This window comes from Papaver somniferum, chromosome 8, assembly GCF_003573695.1.
Source record: "Papaver somniferum cultivar HN1 chromosome 8, ASM357369v1, whole genome shotgun sequence".
Classification (NCBI taxonomy): Eukaryota; Viridiplantae; Streptophyta; class Magnoliopsida; order Ranunculales; family Papaveraceae; genus Papaver; species Papaver somniferum.
This window is the reverse complement of record NC_039365.1, coordinates 90,355,558-90,362,060: the sequence shown is the minus strand read 5'-3', so window position 1 is coordinate 90,362,060 and position 6,503 is coordinate 90,355,558. Positions and strand designations below refer to the sequence as shown.

General features: G+C 41.8%; 1 pseudogene; it reads right to left on the bottom strand.

Moving 5' to 3' along the window:
- Positions 1–688: 688 nt before the first annotated feature.
- Positions 689–3,739, bottom strand: LOC113305766 (annotated as a pseudogene).
- Between the last annotated feature and the right edge of the window lie 2,764 nt (positions 3,740–6,503).

The following is a 6,503-nucleotide window of genomic DNA, read 5'->3' as shown; positions in this document are numbered from 1 at the left end:
CTGAATCCCGATTAATTGAATCTCCCGCTCCAGGTAATATTTCAAGAAGTTCTGTAAATGAGCCTCTTCAAACGAGACTTATTGCTATTGATTCGATGATCCATGTAGGGCGCGGTCAGCGATAATTAATTATTGGAGACAGGCAGACAGGTAAAACAGTAGCAGCCACGGATACTATTCTCAATCAAAAAGGGAAAAATGTAGTATGTATTTATGTAGCTATTAGTCAAAAAAACGTCTTCTGCAGCTCATCTAGTGACTATTTTCCAATAATGAGGGACAATGGATTATACTATTGTGGTAGCCGAAATGGCAGACTCACCTGCTACATTACAATACCTCGCCCCTTATACTGGAGCGACTCTGGCTGAGTATTTTATGTTCCGTGAACGACATACTTCAATCATTTATGATGATCTCTCCAAATAAGCACAAGCTTATCGTAAAATGTCTCTTCTATTACAGAGCCCCCAGGCCGCGAAGCTTATCCAGGAGATGTTTTTTATTTGCATTCACGCCTTTTGGAAAAAGCCGCTAAATTAAGTACTCTCTCAGGTGAAGGAAGTATGACTGCTTTACCAATAGTAGAGACTCAATCTGGGGATGTTCCGACTTATATCCCTACCAACATAATTTTCATTACAGATGGAAAAATATTCTTATCCGCTGATCTATTCAATGGCGGAATCCACCCTCCTTCACCCGTTTCATTGTGGGGTGATCTTGTAGTTCTTGGTCTCTAAAGATGCGTTGTTAGGTGCTAGATTTTCCCATTGAGGCCAAACCTAAACCTGTGCTCGAGAGATAACTGTTCATACACTGACAAGGGGTGTTTGGATTCTCTAGAAAAGAGGATCCGTGGTGGTCCCTCCCGGATCGCTCGGATCCCACGAGTGAATAGAAAGTTGGATCTACATTAGATCTCACCTGAATCTCCCCATCTATCCTCCTGAGGAGAAGTTTGGTTTCAAACTCTGGTTCGAATAGGAGGAGTACGCCATGCTAATATGCCTTAGATGATCCACATCTCCGGGTCAGGCGCTGATGAGAAGATTGAACTATCCATGTGGCTGAGATCCCTCACATCCCAGGCACAATGATGCAATTATCATGGGCGCGCTCTACCACTGATCTAATAGCCCGTCGTGCGGACCCCTAGTAGGAGGCCCGCTATGCCAAAAGCGAGAGAAACCCCATCACTCTCTTTCCTTTTTGCGCCCCCATGTCGCCACATGGGAGGGACATGGGGACGTAAAAAAGAGGATCCTATCAACTTGTTCCGACCTAGGATAACAAGCTCATGATCTTGGTCTTACTTCTTCGTCGAGAAATGAGAGAAGACTTCTATCTCCAAGATTAGATCAGATGTTGCTCGATTCTATTTGGGTGTAAAGCAGTGTCAAACCAAAAAACCCAACAAGCATTAGCACTCCTTGAAAAGGAGGTGATACAGCCGCACCTTCCAGTACGGCTACCTTGTTACGACTTCAGTCCAGTGACTAGCCCTGCCTTCGGCATCCCCCTCCTTGCGACTAAGGTAATGACTTCGGTCATGGACAACTCCCATTGTGTGACGGGCGGTGTGTACAAGGCCCGGGAACGAATTCTCCGTTGTATGGCTGACGGCGATTACTAGCGATTCCGGCTTCATGCATGCGAGTTGCAGCCTGCAATCCGAACTGAGGACGGGTTTTTGGGGTTAGATCACCCTCGCGGGTTCGTGACCCTTTTTCCCAGCCATTGTAGAATGTGTGTCTCCCAGGGTATAAGAGGCATGATGACTTGACATCATCCTCACCTTCCTCCGGCTTATCACCGGCAGTCTGTTCAGGGTTCCAAACTCAATGGTGGAAACTAAACAAGAGGGTAGCGCTCGTTGTGGGACTTAACCCAACACCTTACTGCACGAGCTAACGACATCCATGCACCAACTGTATCCGCGTTCCCGAAGGTACCCCTCTCTTTCAAGAGGATTCGCGATATGTCATCCCCTGGTAAGGTTTTTCGCTTTGCATCGAATTAAACCACATGATCCACCGCTTGTGCGGGCCCCCACCAATTACTTTTAGTTTCATTCTTGCGAACGTACTCCCCAGGCAGGATACTTAACCCGTTAGCTACAACACTGCACGGGTCGACACACACAGCGCTTAGTATCTGTCGTTTACGGCTAAGACTATTGGGTATCTAATCCCATTCGCTCCCCTAGATTTCGTCTCTCAGTGTCAGTGTCGGCCCAACAGATTTATTTCTCCGTTGGTATTCTTTCCGATCTCTACGCATTTCACCGCTCCACCGGAAATTCCCTCTGCCCCCTACCGTACTCCAGCTTGGTAGTTTCCACCGCCTGTCCAGGGTTGAGCTCTGGGATTTGTCAACAGACTTGAAAAGCCACCTACAGATGATTTACGCCCAATCATCCCGAATAACGCTTGCATCCTTTATCTTACCGAGGATGCTGGAGCAGATTTAACCGATGCTTATTCCCCAGATACCGTCATTGCTTCTTCTCCAGGGAAAAAAGTTCATGACCCGTAGGCCTTCCACCTCCACGCGACATTGTTCTGTCAGGATTTTTCCCATTGCGGAAAATTCTCCACTGCTGCCTCCCGTAGGGATCTGGGTCGTGTCTCAGTCCCAGTATGGCTGATCATCCTCTCGGACCATCTATTGATCATCGCCTTGGTAAGCTATTGCCTCACCAACTAGCTAATCAGACGCGGGCCCCTCCTCGGGCGGATTCCCCTATCAATATTATATTCTTCCACAAGAAAGTTTCCTCCTATTATGGATACTAAATGGACAGGAGTACAACTCAGCATAAAAGATCTTTCACAATCACTAAGGTTCATATCAGATTTCAAAGTGATGTTTTCTCCAACATTAAAAGTGATCAACTGAGAAACGAAAGTAGGAACAAATACCCATGGAATGAAATTAAATTCAGACTCGTTGTCTAAAAAATCGATGAGGCGCACCTTAGATCGGGGTTGCTTTGTAGACCAATGCATGATTCTAGCATTATCTTTCCCATAAAAAGCATGACGCACATCAACATTAGGTCGTTGCAAGAAATTACGAGGGGTATGTGCATAATTCTTGAAACGCTCCCACAATAATGCTTGAAGAAACATTGAATTAGCATAAGATTCAATTTTCATAAAGCCGTTATAGATGCTGGAGTCTACAACCAATGAGTCTAAATTGGCGAACAATGATCCCAACATACTACCAACAGGAAGCCTCTCACCTTTAGCCATCTTAATAGCAAAAAGAATTACATATGGTTTCAACAAATGTCCACTATCTTCAAGCACATCTCTGGACAACCACAAGGATAAGAAAGCATCAACGGTTAATGTACCGTCAACATGCCTGTCAGGAATCTTATTTCTTGGCCATCAATATCTCAACCATTGGGAATAACAACATTTTCCAGAGGATTTATTAAGGTCATGCATCTTAGATGTCAGAATTTCAGACATCTTAATTTCTTCTGCTGATAACTCTCCAGGAAGGTTACCTATAACAGGGAGACACAGCAAGACTGATACGTCCTCCAAAGTGATGGTGAATTCTCCCATCTGCATACGAAGGTGTGAGTAGGATTACACCAGCGAGCAAGAAAGGCTACTGTACCTCGTACGTCATGATAAACAAACAGGTCTTCAGCTGCTCGAATGGCCTCTGTTACCTGTGCACGATCCAACATGGATTTGACATGATCATGACCCAGCATATGCCTCGTTCATCCAGAAAATTATGCTAAAGGTTTTCGGGAAAGCTTAAATTCTATGAGTGAAGTAGAATAATGCCCTCCTTGAAGACAGAATCGAATTATCGCCTGAGGAGACACCAATTTCCTCTAATATCTCTAGGATTCACGAGAAGAGGAAATGAAGAACATGAGAGACGTTTTTCGGGTTTATACTGAATTACAAAAAATTCATCATCCATGTTTGGAGTGTTCTTAATCATTGATTCCTCTTCTTCTTTATCAATTGAAGCGGTATCATAGCCATCAAATGACATCTCTGCAAAGTAGTTGTGACATCCATACAACACTTCTACTTCAATATATCATTCATACAAGATGCAAATTTCAATAAAGCAGTGGAATTACGCAATAATGGAATAATAAGGATGCTCACATCAACGTCTACAAAAACGGTAATAATCCAACTCTTACCTGTTTATAGTTTCACTCACAGTAGTGATTATAGTGCGAAATCTAACGCTTCAAAGACTTGCTTGTTTCTTCAAACCTGCAAAAATGCGCAAAGTTCATTATTCAAAAATCAGAACTTGGCTTTTTATAAAACCATGAACGATCCACGTAATTCTCTATTCTGTGAGCATCCACTAACTTTTTAAAATTTTGGACATACGTCCATTATCGAATTGTGAAAGTTCACATAAAGACATTATTTCATCACAGATAATTATCAACTTTCAACAATTACTCAAAACCAAAACTTGATTTGCAAAAAAATAAAAAATAAAAAATTTCCACCCAGTTTGTTATGACTGCGCGAGATTCAGCTCTTTGGCAGAGTAACAAAGTCAAACATGCTCAAGATTATTTGTTGGTGATTCCTATTGATGGGCTTAATCAGACAATTGGAGCCAGACAGTTTCGTGTTGTTGTGTGTTATAGACTTGGGATCCCCCTTTTTGAGGATGGAGATTTGTGTTCTAGCTGTGGAAAAGGTATGGATATCTTTGGAGATCATGCCTTGCACTGCAATAAAGCGGTTGGGCTCAAATACATGCATGATCTTGTTCGTGATACCTACGCGGACATTTGTTATCGAGCGGGTGTTTCGGCCAGAAAGGAAGTGTATTTAGGGCTCCTTGCAGACAATGGAGTGGCTTTGCTACCAACAGATATCTTTGTGTATGGTTGGGATAATGGTCAGGACATGTGCTTGGATTTTACGGGTGTTTCCCCCTTCACGGGTGACTGGGAGCGTAATTTTGTTCTTGGTCGTGCAATTGATAATGTTGTTCTCAAAAAAAGGGCCAAGTACCTTGAGAAATGTACAAGTCAGAAGTTGGGGTTTGGTGTTCTTGCCTTTACTACCTTGGACGTGTTAGGGAGTGATACTGTGGAGTTCCTGAAAAAGCTGCGAAATTATATGTCTTGTCATGATGAGAATGTTACTGTTGGAGATTTCCTTTTTCATAGGATAGGTATTGAGATCCAAAAAGGGATTGGATCCCATCTTGTTCCCAGGCTTCCATCCAATGCTTGTAAACTCCTTTCTGTTGATGATGAATAATTAATTATTTTTTAAAAAAAAAAATCGTGAATAACTCACTTATTTTAAAAAAAAAATATTAGCGTGAGCAACTCACATAAACTAAAAAAAAAATTTGGACGTGAACAATTCACGTAAATAAAAAGAAATCTCTCGGATGAACATTCACCTTTTGAAACGGGGAGTCTATTCTATTTTTTTTAAACTCTCGCATATTAAAAACAAAATTCTTGTTTTCATGAAATCTCATAGACAACAAATTTTTGTACTACAATTAAACCATGTCTATTCCAAAAAAAAAAAAAAAAAAGTCTTAAACTAACGAACGTTCGTTCCTAAAGAAAAACCTTTTGAATTCGCACACAAATATATATATATATATAATTTTTTTTTCTTTTTACATGCACAGTTCATAAATACCAAACATGAAAAAAATAAATCAAAATCACTTACCTTGGTCGGCGCCGGTGGCCGGAACTTCGCAGACGGTGACAGCTACGGTGTCGATCAAGCTTCAAAAAAAATAATTCCCTGCTCGGACGTGAAGGAGGTGGAAGGAGGGGTGCTTAGTTGGCAGTCTATGGAAGAAATAAATAAAAAAAAGGTTTCATTCACAATTTTATTTCCAAAAACTTAATTAAACAAGGATTTCCTTTTTTGGGCCCGGGTCCATAAGTGCTAAACCGACCAAAATTGGGCGTTCAACCACCCAAATCAGCGGTGCCTCATCTCTCTAAACTCACTGGACTGACGCTCTATTATATTGCCAGAGTCCTTATGCAAAGCTATTGCTCGTGCGTGACATCATTGGAGCAAATCGAGAATTCTGGAAACATCTCTTATGACCAAGTTCAATTGCTTATTTCGTTTATAATCAGGAAAATCACCATCCAGTGCTTACAGGGGAGCATGACTGCCCCATTCCAAGCAGGGGACTTAATATTGATGGTGGATTTGCGACAAATGCTAAAATCGTAAAATCATGATCTTGCATATTTCTGACACGGCTTCAGACACGTACATATTTTAGGATTCGGGAAAGCTCATTTCACAATCTCTGACTGAGTGTACACTCTCTCGGAGCATGTATGAATATGTGATCCTTAAAGCCTCTCAACTAAGCTTTCAACACTTCGCATATTTCATCAATACTTTTGTATAGGAATCGATAATGATTGAGCGGCTCCTAGACATATTGCATGCTAGTATAGAGCGTTAATGTCTTCAGGGTGTCTCAATGTT